A 20399-nucleotide genomic window follows, 5' to 3' on the forward strand; every position below is an offset into this window, starting at 1 on the left:
ACTCACCAATGGAGAATCCCAGTCCTGTCTCTCCCCTGAATTCAGCACCCATGAGTATTGAGATATTCTTCCCTCAGAAATGAATTAAATCAGACACTCAAACACAGGTTAAAAACCAGTCCGTGGATAAAAACATGGAGGACGCAGCCCCCAGACCCCTGGCCCTGTGTCCCTGGGAGGAGCTGTGTGTCAGTGCTCCTTCCACAGTGTGGTGGCCACTCTGCACGATATCGCTGCCGCAGCAGTGAGACTCACTGATTTGTTCAAAAACATCTAACGACAATATTTAAGCTAACAAACAGAGTAACAAAAGCATAAGTATTTCAAATACACCGAGAATATTTTTAGCTTAACATGTGGTCACTCCATGGATACAGTGTGAACCTGGGACACTGAGGTGGCCAGTTTGACCCTGGATTTGCCCGGACACGGCACACAGGGCAGCAGCTACAGCTACAGTGAAGCAGCCATGAGTCCACACACTTTGATCCCACTTTTCATTTCTTTTCTCAACAATATTAATAAATAAAATCTTTTCAAAAAATACAATTATTTTATAAATTAAACAGTAAAATTGATATTTTTAAAAGTTTTGTATATTTACTGAATTAACTTCCCCTTCCCCCTTTTCACTTACTGTACAATACCTGTGGACAATAGTGAGCTCTGATTTACTATGTACATGTATGTTTTATGGGGGCATGTGTGATCTGACATGTGTTTGCGTGTTTATCTGACGTTATCATAATTTTAAACTTGAATTTATCAGTAAATTTGAATTCCTTTTATGGTTTCCCACGCAATTGAAATTGACATTTGTTTTGTTTTGTTTTTCAGAAGAATTTGAGGCAGAAATACGTAAATTTACTGATATTCCTTTCCTCTTAAACCACTTGAAAACATTTGGTTTATCTTTTTGATATTGCCAGCCTTTTTATTCAAGTGCCTCCTGCTGACCTGTCCTGCTAGATGTCTGATGTCACAGCCCCGACCTCTGACAGCACTTCTCCCATTCAGGGCTTAATTTATTTTTGTTTCACCTCGTTCATCCTCCCCCATGCCTCCTTCTGTCGTTGTACGCAATCATTTCCCTGCAAACTTTGGTGACATCAGTCTTGCAGGAACTGTAAAATGAAAGTGTCATGTGACACTTTCATTAAGAATTTGGTCACATGAACGGTTTCATGCTGAAAGATACATGTTAGTATTTATATATTTATGTATGTTTGTGTGTGTATATGCACATACAGATAAATATATATATACACACAAAGAAACACACATACATGGATGTGTGTGTGTGTGTCTGTGTGTGTGTTAGGAAAATTTTTAAACTTAAGATCTCTGTCAAAGATCACAAATTTGAGGGCCCATTACTATGCAATTGATATTTCTCCAAATCCTTGAGAGAAAAGACTCCAAACTTTCAGTGTCCGATGTCTCTGTCCATTGTCTACTCAAAGCCTGTGTCATGATAAATACCTTGTATCATTCACTGGTCAGAGAGAGAGTGGGGTGTCACCCTCCACTGTCCTTGACCATATGACCCAGATGTTCTAAGGTATCTAAATATTTTACATAACTTTTTCTGAGCTTTAAAAATATGGATCCATGTATGTTTTATATTCTTTGGCATTTAGTTGACACTCTTATCAAACGAGAAACTGCACTTAAACATATACAATTTGCAGAAGGATGAATTATCTTAGAATAAGTGGAAAAGTGATTCATATCTGACCTCTGCTTTTTATGTGAAGGCTACAAGAAAATTAATTAATTGCAATCTTTTCTAAAAAATAATTTAATCCATCAAAGCTTAAAATTGTCTTTTTCTAATGACAGTTATGATTATATATCTTTCCTTGGGACTGTTCTTTTTTTTTTTTTTTTTTTCTTTTTCTGAAGCTGGAAACGGAGAGAGACAGTCAGACAGACTCCTGCATGCGCCCGACCGGGATCCACCCGGCATGCCCACCAGGGTCGACGCTCTGCCCCTCCGGGGCGTCGCTCTGCCAAGACCAGAGCCACTCTAGCGCCTGGGGCAGAGGCCAAGGAGCCATCCCCAGCGCCCGGGCCATCCCTGCTTCAATGGAGCCTCGGCTGCGGGAGGGGAAGAGAGAGACAGAGAGGAAGGAGGGGGGGGGTGGAGAAGCAAATGGGCGCCTCTCCTATGTGCCCTGGCCGGGAATCGAACCCGGGTCCCCCACATGCCAGGCCGATGCTCCACCACTGAGCCAACCAGCCAGGGCCTCCTTGGGACTGTTCTTTAGGAATATATTCCTCTATGCACAGAGCAGGTGTCATGTGACGCGTGCAACAAAACCAGTTACACTATCTCATGATGGCTGCTCCCTTGTTTGCTTCCTCATAGCTGGTTACGTCCTTGTCTCCTATGTGAATACGTTTGTATTCAATCTGAAAAACATGATAGTCCAGTGACAGAGGAATGCTTAGTATTGCACATGCCAGTATTTCTGACCTAATTCCCTCATCATTTTATGTCCTGACTTAGTTTCCTGTGCACAGGGGACAGGGGAGGGAGAACAGCACTGACTCTGATGGGTGAGGTGTCCTTTGGGCCTCAGGGTTCCTGCTTTCACAGACATGGGTCCCCGTGTGCTCCACTGTGGACTATGAAACGGGGGCCTTGACTGTTCTCATTCTTGCCAAACATTGTGTTTCCATATGGAGAGAGCTGTTTACTTCTTCCTTTTCTCTTTCAGCCGAGAGTGAACAGGACAAACGTAAGTACTGATAACCTGCTCCCCTTATCCCACCCTCACCTGCTCCTTATCCCCTGTCTTCTCTATCTTGGTCTTCCAACTCTGAAAACCGCCTTCATTTGCTGTTCAATTTCTCCAGTTGCTACCTCTGTCTTTGTCTTGTTGAAGTGAAGACAGAGTCTTTCTGTCAAATGAATTTTGTCACTAAAATATTTGTAGGTTTGGGTACTTTTAATTCTTTGAGTAGTATGAACGTCCATGTACATCCTCACTCAAAGGGTTCAGAAAACTCACTATTCAAAGGGTTAAAATTTCTGAATGTAAGTTTTCTCCAAGGACAGCTCAGGTCATTTGATTCAGAACCTCCCTCACTGTCATTTTTCTTCTCTTCCCCTGATTTACTTAGCTTTATTCAGGCCTGAGTTAAAACAGAACTTCAAATACAATCAGGTTGAAAATTAGTAGGTGGGCACAAATGTTGTGAATAGATGCACATAAGAACTTACCCTGTATTTACCTACACGAGCTGTCTTTCAGTAACTCTTGTGCAGCGAAGGTACTGCAATTAAAATAGAATGCATTTATATAAAGAAGCATCAAAAGACTATTTTAAATATGACAAATATATCATACTGCTTCATGTAGAGTGAAATAATATGATTTTATTTAAAAATAACAAATAAATATGTTTAAAATTCTACAGAATTTTTTAAATATGTTTTATTTCTCTTATTTAAAGGGTGTTTTTATGTTTTCTAAATTTATTGGGGTGACCTTGGTTAATTAATGTATTCAGGTCTCAGGTGCACGATTCTGTCACACCTCATGTGTACGTCACAGTGTGTTCCCATCCCAGTCACGAATCCTCTGTCACCCTTCTATTTATTTTAAACCTTTATGTCCCCATATGTCACATAGTATTTGTAACATGCAGTGATAATTTCAGTGGGATGGATTTTCAAGGTTTTTTCTTTATTTATGGACTAGATGAGACTTGTCCACATTGCAGAAACAACCATTAGCACATTAAACACTTTTGCTGGCACTCTACACTGTGTAGAAACCTGTCTCATATGTGAGCTGAAATATTTATTTCTCAATTAAAGTAAAGGCTCAGTAAGGTCCATTGAGAAACAGAATCTCCGTCAGAGAATCCCAGTCCTTTCTCTGTCCTGAATTCAGCACCTATGGAATAAAGATATTCTTCATTCAAGAAACAGTTAAAACAGAAACTCAAAACAATATGATAAAAAAATCAACTCATGGGCCCTGGCCGGTTGGCTCAGTGGTAGAGCGTCGGCCTGGCGTGCAGAAGTCCCGGGTTCGATTCCCGGCCAGGGCACACAGGAGAAGCGCTCATCTGCTTCTCCACCCCTCCCCCTCTCCTTCCTCTCTGTCTCTCTCTTCCCCTCCCGCAGCCGAGGCTCCATTGGAGCAAAGATGGCCCGGGCGCTGGGGATGGCTCCTTGGCCTCTGCCCCAGGCGCTAAAGTGGCTCTCGTCACAACAGAGCGATGCCCCAGAGGGGCAGAGCATTGCCCCGTAGTGGGCAGAGCGTCGCCCCCTGGTGGGCATGCCGGGTGGATCCCGGTCGGGCACATGCGCGAGTCTGTCTGTCTCTCCCTGTTTCCAGCTTCAGAAAAATACAAAAAAAAAAAAAAAATCAACCCTTGGACAAATCATGGAGGACGCAGCCCCCAGACCCCTGAGCCTGTGTCACTGGGAGGAGCTGTGTGTCAGTGCTCCTTCCACAGTGTGGTGGCCACTCTGCACGATGTCGCTGCCGCAGCAGTGAGACTCACTGGTGTGTTTAAAAGCATGTAATGACCATAAAAAGCTAACAAACAGAGTAACAAAAGCATAAGTATTTCAAATACACTGAGAATATTTTTAGCTTATCATGTGGTCATTCAGTGGATAGAGCGTGGACCTAGAACACTGAGGTGGCCAGTTCGACCCTAGACTTTCCTGGACACGGCACACAGGGCAGCAGCTACAGCTACAGTGAAGCAGCTATGAGTCCACACGCTTCACTCCAGCCTCCTGTTTCTTCTCTCTGTAATATTAAAAAGTAAAATCTCTTCAAAAAACGATTAGTTTATAAATTAAACAACAAAAACAATATTTTTAATTTTTTCTATTATTTGACTAAATTAACCTCATTTTCCAAATTCCATGTACTGTAGAACACCTGTGGACAATAGTGAGCTCTGAGGCTGTGTGTAGGTGTGTGTTTGGAATGGAGTTTCTGATTTGTTGTCTTTGTGGTTCATCTGAAATGTGATCGGGTTAATTTCAAATTAAACTTGATCAGTGAATTTGAATTCTCTTTGTGGTTCTTTCTTATGAAATTGACATTGACTTTTTCTTTTCTTTTGTTTTCAGAAATATTTGAGGAAAATAAAGGTAAAATTACACTTTATCGAGATGGGTGCCTCTACTGTCCGCTTCCCATCACTGGTTAAGTCGCTGTGTCCTGTGGGAATGGATTTTTTGTCTGAAGAAGATGACGATGCAGTGACAGGGGAATGCTTAGTGTTTCCCATTCCAAAATGTCTGACCTGACACCATCATAGTTTTACTTCCTGACTTAGTGTCTGGGGCACAGGAGGACAGGGGAGGACACAGCACTGCCTCTGATGTGACAGGTCCTCTTGGAACCCGATGGTTCCGACCTTCACAGATCTGAGTCGGTGTGAGCTCCACTGTGATCTAGGAAAGGGGACGCATAGTGTGTTCTTCTTTACCCGATATTGTCTTCACTTGGAATGAGGGGTTTATTTCTTCCTTTCCCTTTTTAGCCAAGAGTGACCCCAAGATAGGTAAGTGCCCGCACCCTCTCCCCTGGTCATTCTCTCATCTGATCCTTAGTCCCCTGTCTTCTGTCTCAGTGACCATCTGCCTTTTGTCTCAGTGTCTTGGCCTTTTAACTCTAATTGGTCTTCTTCATTTGCTTTACAATTTCTCTAATGATGACCCACCATTTCTCTTGTTGTTACAATCAATGAACAAGGCATTTCTGTCAAATCAATTTTATCAATAAGATATCTGGAAGTTTAGAAACTTAAAGTTTCTGAGTGTAAATTTTCTCCAAGAACAGATCAGGTCATGTGATTCAGAAACTCTCCACTCTCATTTTTCTCCCTTCATCTGATTTACTTAGCTTCATTTATACACGAATAAACAGGCACTCAAATACAATAATGTTGCAAATTAATTAATGGCCAAAAACTTTGTTAAAGGGCTCATTGGAGAACCTCACGCTGTGTTTACCTACATGCGCAGTCTTTCAGTAACTCCTTTACAGTGGTTGTAGCAACTTTGTGCAATAAATATACTGAAATTAAAATTGAATATCTGTATGCATATATATATGAACATTCAAAGACCACATTAAATACGACTGATATTTTGTAGTGTTCCACGTAGAGTGAAAATAAATGAAGAATAATTTTATTAAAATATATCAGAATAATTATTTTAAAAACCTTAGGATTTATTAAATATTCTTCATTCCCCTTATTTTAAAAAGTTTTTAAAATATTCTATTGAGTTTATTGGAGTGACCTTAGTTTTTAAAGCTAGGCAGGTCTCTGATGCACAATTCTATCACACCTCGTCTGTTCATGGCAGGGTGTTTACCACCTTAATCACGTATCTATCTGTCACCCTTGTATTTATTTTAAATCTTTATGTCCCCTCATGTCACAAGGTATTCTTATAATTATAGTCATGAGTTCAGGGGAATGGATTTTCAAAGTATATTTATTATTGATGGAATAGAGGAGCCTTGTCCATGTTGCAGAAATAACCATTTGCTGATGTAACGCTTTAGCTGCTGCTTTGTTACAGCTTGTGGAACACCTGTCTCCTGTGTGTCAGCTCAGATACTGTGTTCTCAGTGCAGGGAGAGGCTCAGGAAGGTTCAGAGAGAAACACATTCACCTTCGAAGAATCCCAATCCTGTCCTTTTCCTGAACTCAGTACCTATGAGCATTAAGGTATTCTTCACTCAGAAATGAATTAAAACAGAAACTGAAACACAGTGTGTTTCAATATCAACTCGTCAACAAAAACACGGAGGATGCAGGCCCCAGACCCCTGACCTTGTGTCACTGGGAGGAGCTGTGTGTCAGTGCTCCTTCCACAGTGTGGTGGCCACTCTGCACCATGTCACTGCCACAGCAGTGGGACTCACAGATGTGTTTAAAGTATCCAGTGACCATACTAAATTTAACAGACAGAGGGACAGAAACATAAGTATTTTAAATACACCAAGAATATTTTTAGCTTAACATGTGGTCGCTCAGTGAATAGAGTGTGGAACTGGAACACTGAGGTCCCCAGTTTGACCCTGGACTTGCCCGGACACGGCACACAGGGCAGCAGCTACAGCTAAAGTGAAGCAGCTCTGAGTCTATATCATAAAATTGTACCTTCCCTCCTTTCATTCTGTAATATTAATAAAATCTTTTCAAAAAAAGAATTATTTAATAAATTAAACAGAAAATGTAATGTTTTTTTACATTTTATATTTTATTAAATTAACTCTTTGTTCAAACTTTTTACTTACTGTAGAAACAGCTGTGGACAATATTGAACTCTGAGCCCATGTGTAGGTGTCTGTAGGGGGACATGTGTGCTTTGCTGTGTGTTTGTGTGTTCATCTGAAATGTAGTCAGGTTAAATTTCAATCTTACTTTATCAGTATATTTGAATTCTCTTTCTGGTTGTTTCCCATGACATCGACATTAAATTTTATTTTCAGATGAACAGGAGAAAGCACTAGGTAAAATTACTGATACTCCTTTACTCTTGATCCACTTGAAAATCTCTGGTGTATTTTCATCTTTCACATTTCTAGCATTTTTATGAAAGTGCCTTCTCTTGTCCAGTCCTCCTCCTAGATGTCCCCTGTCCCCTCCACTGATTCTGGGACAGCACTTCTCCCGTGTGGGGCTCTGTCCCTGTCTGTTTCCTACCTTCCCTCCTTTCCCATTCCTTCTTTCTCATTTTACACAGTAACTTCCCTGTAAACATTGGCTCTCTGTCTTGCAGTAAATTTTACAGATTTATTAAGACATTGGTGAGATGAAGGGTATTAAGCTGACAGATACGAGAATTTTAATGTACACATGTACTATTACAGATTTACATTAGAGCATATATATATAGAATATATATGTATGTATTTCTGGAATCCATTCAAATTTAACACCTCTCTCAAGTATTCCAAGTTTGAAGGTCCATTACTATGCAATTAATATTTCCTCAAATACTCGAGAGAAAAGACTCCAAACTTTCAGCATTCAGTGTCTCTGTCCATTGTCTTCTCAAAGCCTGTGTCATGATAAATACCTTGTATCATTCACTGGTCAGGTGTGACTGAGTGGGGCGTCCCTCTACCACTGTCCTTGATCATATGACCCAAGTTTTCCATAAAACACATCCAACCGTGTTCACTTCTATTCTTTGCCATTATGGTGACACAGATATCAAATAACAAATGTATAGAAAAGACTTCATATGATGAGTGCAACAAAATCAGTTTTATCGAGATGGACCTCTGCACTGTAAGCTTTCTTGTTGCTGATTAAGTCCCTGTCTACTGTGTGAATACATTTGCTTTTTTATCTAAAAAATGTGACAGTTCAATGACAGGAATAAGGTTAGTATTGCTCATCCCAGAATTTCTGACCTAGCTCCCTCCTCATTTTATTTCATGACTTAGTATCCTGTGCACAGAGGACAGGGGAGGGAGAACAGCACTGACTCTGATGGGGGAGGTGTCCTTTGGATCCTCAGGGTTCCTGCTTTCACAGACATGGGTCCCCGTGTGCTCCACAGTGAACTAGGAAAGGGGCCCATTTCTGTTCTCCTCCTTACCAGATATTGTGTTTTTACTTGGAATGAGTTGTTTATTTCTTCCTTTTACTTTTCAGCCAACAGTGAAGAAGAGCAAGGTCAGTACTGATAACCTGTTCCCTGTGTCCTTCCCTCACCTGTTCCTTACTCCCTGTCTTCACCCATATCGTGGCCTTTTTATTATGATTCCCCGTATTTATTTGCTGTTTAATTTTCTCATTATTACCCCACCATTTTTCTTATTGTTGCAATCAAGGAGATTGAGCCTTTCTGTCAAATGAATGTTATCACTAAGATAGCTGGAAGTTTAGAAACTTTAAAGTTTCTGACTGTAAGTTTTCTCCCAGAACAGCCCAGGTCATGTGATACAGAACCTCCCTCACGGTCATTTCTTTCCCTTCATCTGATTCATTCAGCTTCATTCAGGCCTGAGTTAAAATAGACACTCAGGTACAATAAGATTGTGAATTATTTAGTGCATAAAAACATTGTGAATAGATGTGCAGAAGGACCTAATCCCGTAATAACCTACACGAGCAGGCTTTCAGTCACCCGTGTACAGTGGTTGTAGCAACTTTGTATAATGTAGGTACGGCAATTAGAATTGAATACATATACACATATATTTATCTATCTATCTATTTATATATATATAAGACCATTTTAAATATGACAAATATTTTATACTGGTCATACACAGTAAAAAATCAAAAGCAATTTTATTAGAAAATATGAAATAAATATTTTTAAAGTTATACAAAATTCATGAAATATGCTTCATTTCTCCTATTTTAAAATGTTTTTGAATGTTTTATTGAATTTATTTGAGTGATCTTCGTTAATATAACCATGTGAGTTCCAAATGCAGAATTCTATTACACATCACCTGTAAGTGGCAGTGTGTTCCCACCCCGGACACGTATCTTTCTGTCATCCTTTTATTTATTTTAAACATTTATGTCCCTACATGTCACAGAGTACTTTTAAATTGTAGTGATTACTTCAGTGGAATAAATTCTCAGGTTTATTATTTATTTGTGGAGTAGATGAGACTTGTCCATGTTGCAAAAACAACATTAGCAGAGGTGGACTTTTGAGCCTCTTCCTTACAGTATAGAATACCTGTCTCCTACATGTGAGCACAGATATTTATTTCTTGGTTCTGGGAAAAGCATGGTGAGGTCCTGAAATTCACCAGAGAATCTATTCCTGACTCTCTTGAATTCAGTACCGTGTGTATTATGATATTCTTCATTTAAAAATGAGTTACAACAGAAACTCAAATACGGTGTGGTTAGAAATCAGTCCATGACCTAAAGTCAAATCATTTTCTGTCACCCTACGTTTTGTTTTTCTTTAAGCGCCTCCCCTGACTTTCGGTGACAGGTATACACTATAATCAACTATGCAAATGATGTCGAGATATTGTCTCTAAATCTATGTCCTCTGGTTGACCGATATCACCCTGTTAAATTTAATTGTCTTAATAAATAAATAAAATTAAAAATCAGTTTGTGCACAAAAACACGGAGGACGCAGCCCCCAGACTCCTGAGCCTGTGTCACTGGGAGGAGCTGTGTGTCAGTGCTCCTTCCACAGTGTGGTGGCCACTCTGCACAATGTCGCTGCCACAGCAGTGACACTCACTGATCTGTTTAAAGCATCCAATGACCATACAAAGCTAACAAACAGAGTAACAGAAACATAAGTATTTTAAAGAAAACAAGAATATTTTCAGCCTAGCATGTAGTGGCCCTGCAGTTAGAGTGTGGACCTGGAACACTGAGGTGGCCAGTTCGACCCTGGACTTGCCCGGACACAGCACCCAGGGCAGCAGCTACAGCTACAGTGAAGCAGCTATGAGTCCACACGCTTCCTCCTGCCTCTCATCCATTTTCTCTGTACTATTAATAAATAAAACGTTTTTTAAAAAAACAGTTATTTTATAAATTAAGGAGCAAAACTAATACTTTTTAAATTTTTATGTTATTTTGCTAGATAAACTCCCTTCTCTACCTTTTCATTTACTGTAGAACACCTGTGGACAATAGTGAGCTCTGAGTCATTATACAGATGTGTATTTGATGGTGGCATGCGTGATTTGACGTGTATTTCTGTGTTCATCTGAAATTAACTTAATTTTAAATTTGACTTTGTCAGTACATTTGAATTCTCTTTGAGGTTGTTTCCCACGAAATTGATATTGACATTTCCTTTTTATTCTTTTTTAGGAGAATTGAAGAAAAAACTCGGTAACATTACTGATATTTCTTTACACTTGATTCACTTGAAAACATTTGCTTTATTTTTCCCCTTCACATTTCTACCCTTTTTATACACATGCCTTCTATTACCTGTCCTTCTCCTGGACGTCCACCGTCTGCCCTCACCGCTGATGTCAGATGGCACTTCTCCAGTGAGAGATCTATTTCCGTTTCTACCTCCCATCTTTTCTCATTCCTCCTTTTCTCATCTTACCCAATTATTTCCCTGTCAACCTTGGCTACTCTGTCTTGCAGTAAATTGTGTAAGTTTCATTAAGACATTGGTGAGGTGAAGGGTAGGAAGTGGACAGAATCGTGATTTTTAATATATACATATAAGTTTCTATTAGAGTATATATATCATATATATGAATATGAATGTATTGATTTCTGGAATATATTCAAACTTAAGACCTCTGTCAAGTATTCTAAGATAGAGAGTCCATTATTATGCAATTTATTCTTGCCAAACTCTTGAAGGAGAAACTCCCAACATTCAGCTTTAAGTGTCTCTATGCATTTTGTTTTTGAAGCCTGTGTCATGACAAATACCTGACATCATTCACCGGTCAGATGTGAGAGAGTGGGGCATCCCTCATCCACTGTCCTTGATCATATGACCCAGGTGTTCCAAGGTCTCTAAATATTTTACATCATTTTTTTTTTCCTTTAAAAGTATCCACCCATGCCCATTTTGGGGGAATTTTTTTTAGACCATTAAATTTAACAGGGTGACCTTGGTCAACTAGAGTGCATAGATTTAGAGAAAACATCTCCATATCATTTGAACCATGCCATTTTTTATTCTTTAACTTTATTGTTGAAACCAGCATCAAATGATAACAGCACTTAACATTAAACAACTTACAGAAAAATGAAGGGTCTTAGGGCGGGTGGAAAAGTGATACATCTCTGATCTGTGAAGGGTACAAGAAAATAATTGACCATGATGTTTCATAAAAAAGCAAATTTAATCATTCAAAGCTTAAAATAGTTTTCTCCTAATCATGGTTACAGTCATATCTTTTACTTGAGAATGGTCTTTAGGAATACATCCCTCCAATGTAGAGAGCAGGTGTTATGTGATGAGTGCAACAAAACCTGTTTTGTGGTGATAGGTGTCTCCACTGTTCACTCCTCATCGCTGGTGAAGTCCTTGTCTCCTGTGTGAATACATGTGTTTTTCTCTGAAAAAGTTGATAGTCCTGAGACAGGGAAACACTAGTGTCATACATCCCAGAATCTCTGACCTAACTCCCTCATCGCTTTATTTCCTGATCTGGTTTCTTGTGCACAAGGGACAGGGGAGGTGAAACAGTATTACCTCCAATGGGTGACATGTCCTTTGGAATCTTGTTGTTACTAGTTTTGTAAATATATGTCAATATGTGCTCCAGAGTGAACTACAAAAGGGATTCAATTTGTCTTCTTCATTATCCAAGATAGTCTATTTTCACTTGGAATAATTTGTTTGTTTCCTTCTTTTCCCTTTCTCCTGAGAGTGAATAGGAGACAGGTCAGTACCAATAACCTCCCCTGTCCTTCCCTCACCTGTTCCTTATCCCCCGTCTTCCTCTCAGGGACCATCTGCCTTTGTCTCAGAGTCTTATCCTTCCAGCTCTGATTCCTTGTGTTCATATGTTGTTCAGTTTCTCCCATTATGACCCCTGCAGTTTTCATGTTGTGTAATCAATGAGACAGAGCTTTTCTGTCAAATAAATTTTATCAATAAGATATCTGGAAATGTGGCACTTTAAAATATTTTGGGTATAAGTTTTCTCCAAGAACAGCTCTAGTCATTTGACTCAGAACCTCCCTCACTGTCATTTCTTTCCCTTCATCTGATTCACTCAGCTTCATTCAGCCCTGAGTTAAAACAGACACTCAAATACAATAAGGTTGAGAATGAATAAATGGACAAAAACATTGTGAATAGAAGCACAAAAGAATCTAATCTTGTATTTATGCGAACACTCTGTCAGTAACACTTGTATTGTGGTTGTAACAACTTTCTATACATTAGGTGCTGCAAAAAAAATTACATAAATATATATATATATCAAGATAGACAAATGAATAGATAGATATAAAATTATGCAGATAGATAGATATAAAATTATGCAAAGACGATCATAAATATGAAAAATATTTCATTCTGGTATATATAGAATAAAAGAATATCAAGAATGATTTTATTAAGAAAATTAAATAAATATTTTCAAATTTTTAACATACTTCATTAAAAATGCAAGTTCTTAATGTGTTCTACAATTTAGTAATGTGACCTTGGGTAACAAAACTATGCAGGTCTCAGGTGTGCGATTCTGTAATATCTCATCTGTACGTGGCAGGGTGTTCACCACCCAAGTCATGTTTCCTTTTGTTACTTTTTTACTTACTTTAAATCTTTATGTCCCCAGATGTCAAGTCGTCATCTCATAATACTCGTCCGGATTTCAGTGGAATAGATTTCAACGTATATTCTTTGTTTATGGAGGAGACGAGACTTGTACACTTTGCAGAAACCACCATTGGCAGATGTTACGCTTTAGCTGCCGCTTAGTTACAGCTTGTGGAACACCTGTCTCCTGTGTGTCAGCTCAGATACTGTGTTCTCGGTGCAGGGAGAGGCTCAGGAAGGTCCAAAGAGATACACATTCATTGTCAGAGAATCCCAGTCCTGTCCCTCCCCTGAATTGTTCAAAAACAGAGTTTCTGAAACTTTTCAGAATTTCAAATAGACCAAGAATATTTCAGCCTAGCCTGTGGTGGCCATGTGGATAGAGCGTGGACCTGGAACACTGAGGTTGTCAGTTCGACCCTGGACTTGTCCAGACATGGCACTCAGGGCAGCAGCTACAGCTACAGTGAAGCAGCTGTGAGGAGATACACTTGGCTCTCACCTCTCATTCCTTCACTATGTAATGTTAACAAATAAAACCTTTTTATAAATTATTAATTTATAGATTAAATATCTAAACTAATATTTTATAATTTTGTATTATTGTACTAAATTAACTCCCTTGTTCACCTCTTGTTTACTGTAAAGTCCTCTTGGACAGTGGTGAGCTCTGACGCGGGGGCGGGGCAGACATATGATGTGATGAGTGTTTGTGTGTTCATCTGAAATGTGGTCGTGGTAAATTTTAAATGTCAGTTTATCAGTTAATTTAAAGTCTTCTTGTGGTTGTTTCCATTAAATTGACATTGACGTTTTTTCTTTTTCAGAGGAATTTAAGAAGAAATTAGGTAAAATTACTGATATTCCTTTACTCTTGATCCCCTTGAAATCATCTGGTTTATTTCTCTCCTTGACCTTCCAGCCTATTTATCCAAGTGCCTTCCTGTCCTCCTCCTAGATGTCTGCTGTCCCCACCCTGATTCTGGGACAGCACTTCTCCCGTGTGGGGCTCTGTCCCTTTCTGTTTCCTACCTTCCCTCCTTCCCCTTCCCTCTTCTGTCATTTTACACAATCATTTCCCCGTAAACATTCCCTGCATCAGTCAAGCAGGGAATTTCTGCATTTTCATTAGGAATGTGGTCAGGGAAAGGGCTTCAAGCAGACAGAAACATGGTATTTAGTGTGTGTGTATATATATATATATATATATATATATATCAGTATATGTATATATTTATGTGTGTGTATATATATTTATATATATGAATTTATAAATAGATACACTTTTGTGAGAGTTTTTAGAAACTATTCAGACTTAGGACCTCTGTCATGGTTTCCACATTTGAGGGCCCATTACTATGTAATTGATACTTCTCCAGACTCTTAAAGGAAAAGACTCCAAAATTTCACAGTTCAGTATGTCTCTGCATTGTCTTCTCACAGCCTGTGTCATGATAAATACTTTGTATCATTCACTGGTCAAATGTGACAAAGTGGGGCATCCCTCTTCCACTGTCCTTGATCATATGACTCAGGTATTCCAAGTTAACTGAATATTTTACATTATTTTTCTGACTTTTTGAAATATTCAAACATGCCTTTTTTTTTCTTTTACATTATTTTTTACACGGTTCTCAAATGTCAAATAGCACTTAAAAATGAACAATTATCAGAAGGGTGAAGTATCTTAAGTTGAGGTCATAAGTAATACATCTTTGATGTGAACTGAATATATAAAGGACAGGAGAAATAAATCCTGACCAAAATGTATCAAAAAAAACCCCCAAAACCTTAATCATTCAAAGCTTAATATTGTCATTTTCCAATGAAAATTTCAATTATGTTCTTGTTTCCTTAGAAATGGTCTTTAGGAATACATCTCTTTAATGTACAGAGCAGGTGTCGTATCATTAGTGCAACAAATACAGTTTTGCCAGAGAGGTATCTCTACTGTAAGCTTCCTGTCTTTGGTTAGGTCCCTGTGTCTTGAATATGTCTGTATTTTAATCTGAAAAAGGTGATAGTCCAGTGACGGAGGAGGCTCAGTATTGCACATCCCAGTATTTCTGTCTGAACTCCCTCTTCATTTCATTTCCTGATCTGGTTTTTTGTGCACAAGGGACAGGGGAGAGAGCACAGCATTGACTCCGATGGGTGAGGTGTCCTTTGGAACAAATATTGTCAGTGTGCGCTCCAGAGTGAAATATGAGAGGGGGCTGTTTCCATTCACCGCCCTACCCTATACTTTGTTTTCCTATGGAGTGAGTTGCTGATTTCTTCCTGTTACTTTTCAGCCCAGACTGAACAGAAAAAACGTAAGTACCGATAACTTCTCCCCGTATCCTTCCCTCACCTCTTCCTTATTCTCTTGTCGTCATTCTCAGCGACCAGTCAGCTTTTCTCAGTGTCTTGGTCTTCTAACTCCGATTAGACTCTGTCATTTGCTGTTCTGCTTCTCAGATAATACCCCTATCTTTGTCCTGTTGAAATTAAGGAGACAGAGCCTTTCTCTGGAATGAAATTTATCACTAAGATATCTGCAAGTTTGTGTACTTTTAAAGTTTCTGAGTGTAAGTTTTCTCAAAGGACAGCTCAGATCATGTGATACAGAACCTCCTCCCTGTCATTTCTTTTCCTTCATCTGAGTCACTTAGCTTCATTCAGGTCTGAGTTAAATCAGACACTCAGATGTAGTTAGTTTGTGAATTAAACGGTGGACAAAATCAGTGTGAATAGACACACATTAGAACCTAATTCTGTATTTATCTATACAAGTGGTCTCTCAGTAACTTTTCTACACTGCGTGTAGCAACTTTGTACAATGAAGGGACTGCAATTAGAACTAAATATGTAAAGATATAGAAGCATCCAAAGACCACTTTAAATATCACAATATTTCCTGGTGGTCCACATAGTGTGAATAAGGATCAAAAATATTTTTATTAAACCATTTCCAGAATATTTAAAAATATTACACAATTCATTACATATTATTATTTTCTTCTATTTAAAAAATTTTTAATGTGTTATTGAATTTATCATCATGACCTTGGTTAATAACAGTATGTTGATCTCAGGTGCACGATTCTATCACACGTCATGTGTATGTGGCAGTGCGTCCCCACCCCAGTCACAAATCCTCTGTCACCTTTTTCATTTATGTTTCAACCTGTCTGCACAATACTGAGCTCTGAGCTTCTTGGGGTGTGCCTTTCTACATGTGCTCATCCTCCTCCTGATAAAATAAATTTAAAAACAAATTTTTCAATAATTTAAAACTAATCGAAAGTTTTTCACACAAAATGTAATAAATTTTTCCATTGTTTAAGATTTTCAGAACATGTTAGGTAAACTTCCTGCTATTCCTTTACTCCCAAGATATTTCAAATGACTGGTTTCGGGTGTCTTTAGTATTCTCTTTCTTTTTATCTCAGTGTCATCTGTCTGCTCATGTTTCCTGACTGTCTAGTTGTCTGACCCCATGTTTGTGGTGTTGGGCTTCTCTGCTCTTGAGTGATGTTCATTCCTTCTTTCTCCAACTCATGCCATTGTTCCCTATAAACATGGGCATCCTCTGTCTTCAGAGATTTGCTGCAGATTCATTAAGATGTTGGTGTAACTAATTTATAACAGTGCTTTGAATCCGTGCAAACATAGAACCTGGTCACTAATTTTGAAGTTTGAGGTTTTATTATTACACAACTGATACTTCTCCAAAACATTATGAGATAAGAAAAGATGCCAAACTTGCTGAGTTTAGTATCTATACCTACTGTTCTTTCAAAGGCTGTATAAATACTGGTACCATTAATTTGTAGAAGTGTGAACTCTTGATCACACTTGCACTGCCTTTGAACACATAATTCAAAAGTGCCTCCTATCCAAATATATTTTGTAATTTTTTCTGGCATTAAAAATAAATTTCAACCCAATTAATAGTTCCCTTTTATATATTTATAATGATAAACTTCACAAATTGACAAATTTTAGTTCCTTTCAAATACTTTTGAAAATATTTTATACCTTAAAGAGAATGCAAACATATCTCTCAATTATGAAGATTTTTTTTACTTTATTTTTTTTTTTAATTTTATTTTTTTAATGGGGCGACATCAATAAATCAGGATACATATATTCAAAGATAACAAGTCCAGGTTATCTTGTCTTTCAATTTGTTGCATACCCATCACCCAAAGTCAGATTGTCCTCTTTCACCTTCTATCTAGTTTTCTTTGTGCCCCTCACCCTCCCCCTTTCCGTCTCCCTCTCCCCCCTCCCCCCGTAATCACCACACTCTTATCAATGTCTCTTAGTTTAACTTTTATGTCCCATCTACGTATGGAATAATGCAGTTCCTGTTTTTTTCTGATTTACTTATTTCACTTCGTATAATGTTATCAAGATCCCACCATTTTGCTGTAAATGATCCGATGTCATCATTTCTTATGGCTGAGTAGTATTCCATAGTGTATATGTGCCACATCTTCTTTATCCAGTCATCTATTGACAGGCTTTTTGGTTGTTTCCATGTCCTGGCCACTGTGAACAAGGCTGCAATGAACATGGGGCTGCATGTGTCTTTACGTAACAATGTTTCTGAGTTTTGGGGGATTATACCCAGCAGAGGGATTGCTGGGTCATAAGGTAGTTCTATTTCCAGTTTTTTGAGGAACCACCATAATTTCTTCCATAATGGTTGCACTACTTTACAGTCCCACCAACAGTGTATGAGGGTTCCTTTTTCTCCACAGCCTCTCCAACATTTGCTATTAACTGTCTTGTTAATAATAGCTAATCTAATAGGTGTGAGGTGATATCTCATTGCAGTTTTGATTTGCATTTCTCTAATAACTAAAGAAGATGAGCATCTTTTCATATATCTGTTGGCCATTTGTACTTCCTCCTGGGAGAAATGTCTGTTCATGTCCTCTTCCCATTTTTTTATTGGATTGTTTGATTGTTCGTTGTTGAGTTTTAGGAGTTCTTTGTATATTTTGGATATTAGGCCCTTATCTGAGCTGTTGTTTGAAAATATCATTTCCCATTTAGTTGGCTTTCTGTTTATTTTGTTATCAGTTTCTCTTGCTGAGCAAAAACTTCTTAGTCTGATGTAGTCCCATTCATTAATTTTTGCATTCACTTCTCTTGCCTTGGAGTCATATTCATAAAATGCTCTTTAAAACCCAGGTCCATGAGTTTAGTACCTATGTCTTCTTCTATGTACTTAATTCTTTCAGGTCTTATGTTTAGATCTTTTATCCATTTTGAGTTAACTTTAGTAGAGGGGGACAACCTGTAGTCCAGTTTCATTCTTTTGCATGTGGCTTTCCAGTTTTCCCAGCACCATTTGTTGAAGAGGCTTTCTTTTCTCCATTGTATGTTCTTGGCCCCTTTATCAAAAATTATTTGATTATATATATATGGTTTTATTTCTGGACTTTCTATTCTGTTCCATTGGTCTGAGTGTCTGCTTTTCTGCCAATACCATGCTGTTTTGATTGTCGTGGCCCTATAATATAGTTTGAAGTCAGGTATTGTAATGCCCCAGCTTCATTCTTTTTCTTTAGGATTGCTTTGTCTATTCAGGGATTTTTATAGTTCCATATAATTCTGATGATTTTTTGCTCTATTTCTTTAAAAAATGTCATTGGAATTTTGATGGGAATTGCATTAAATTTGTATATTGCTTTGGGTAATATGGCCATTTTGATTATATTTATTATTCCTAACCAAGAACAAGGAATATTCTTCCATCTCATTATATCTTTTTCAATTTCTCTTAACAATGGTTTATAGTTTTCATTATATAAGTCCTTTACATTCTTTGTTATGTTTATTCCTAAGTATTTTATTTTTCTTGTTGCAATTGTGAAGAGGATTATTCTTTTGAGTTCATTCTCAGTTGTTTCATTGTTGGCATATAGAAAGGCTATTGACTTCTGTATGTTAATTTTGTATCCTGCGACCTTACTGTATTGGCTTATTGTTTCTAGTAGCCTTTTTGTGGATTCTTTGGGGTTTTTGAGGTATACGATCATATCATCTGCAAAAAGTGATACCTTTACTTCTTCTTTTCCGATATGGATGCCTTTTATTTCTATGTCTCGTCTGATTTCTCTGGCTAGAACCTCTAGTACCACATTAAATAAGAGTGGAGAGAGTAGACAACCCTGTCTTGTTCCTGATTTAAGGGGGAAAGCCTTCAGTTTAGTGCCATTTAATATGATGTTAGCTGATGGTTTATTATATATGGCCTTTATCATGTTGAGATATTTTCCTTCTATACCCATTTGGTTGAGAGTCTTAAACATAAAATTGTGTTGTATTTTATCGAAAGCCTTTTCTGCATCTATTGATAAGATCATGTGGTTTTTGTTCTTTGTTTTGTTGATATGGTGTATTACATTTACCGTTTTACGTATGTTGAACCATCTTTGAGATTCTGGGATGAATCCCACTTGATCATGATGTATTATTTTTTTAATATGTTGTTGTATTCGATTTGCTAGTATTTTGTTTAGTATTTTAGCATCTATATTCATTAAAGATATTGGTCTGTAGTTTTCTTTTTTTGTGCCATCCTTGCCTGGTTTTGGTATGAGGGTTATGTTGGCCTCATAAAATGTGTTTGGAAGTATTGCTTCTTCAATTTTTTGGAAGACTTTGAGTAGAATAGGAGCCAAGTCTTCTTTGAATGTTTGATAAAATTCGCTGGTATAGCCGTCTGGGCCTGGACTTTTATTTTTGGGGAGGTTTTTAATGGTTTTTCTATTTCTTCTCTACTGATAGGTCTGTTTAGGCTTTCTGCTTCTTCTTGACTCAGTCTAGGAAGGTTGTATTGTTCTAGGAATTTATCCATTTCTTTTAGATTGTTGAATTTAGTAGCATATAGTTTTTCATAGTATTCTACAATAATTCTTTGTATATCCACGGTGTCCGTGGTGATTTCTCCTCTTTCATTTTGGATTTTGTTTATATGAGTTCTTTCTCTTTTTTCCTTGGTAAGTCTTGCCATGGGGTTTGTCAATTTTGTTGATCTTTTCAAAGAACTAGCTCTTTGTTCTATTAATTTTTTCTATAGTTTTACTGTTTTCTATTTCATTTATTTCTGCTTTGATTTTTATTATCTCCTTTCTTCGGCTGGTTT

General features: G+C 37.9%; 1 protein-coding gene across 1 annotated transcript in view; it reads left to right on the forward strand.

The window, feature by feature from the left end:
- Positions 1-5527: 5527 nt before the first annotated feature.
- LOC136324515 (butyrophilin subfamily 1 member A1-like) overlaps positions 5528-20399 on the forward strand; it is a 61695-nt gene continuing 46823 nt past the window's right edge. Inside the window, exons 1-5 of the mRNA XM_066257538.1 lie at positions 5528-5544; positions 8665-8685; positions 10819-10839; positions 14080-14100; positions 15547-15567. The gene's annotated coding sequence lies outside the window, so the exon portion shown is untranslated. The remainder of the gene's footprint in view (positions 5545-8664; positions 8686-10818; positions 10840-14079; positions 14101-15546; positions 15568-20399) is intronic.

This window comes from Saccopteryx bilineata, chromosome 1, assembly GCF_036850765.1.
Source record: "Saccopteryx bilineata isolate mSacBil1 chromosome 1, mSacBil1_pri_phased_curated, whole genome shotgun sequence".
Lineage (NCBI taxonomy): Eukaryota > Metazoa > Chordata > Mammalia > Chiroptera > Emballonuridae > Saccopteryx > Saccopteryx bilineata.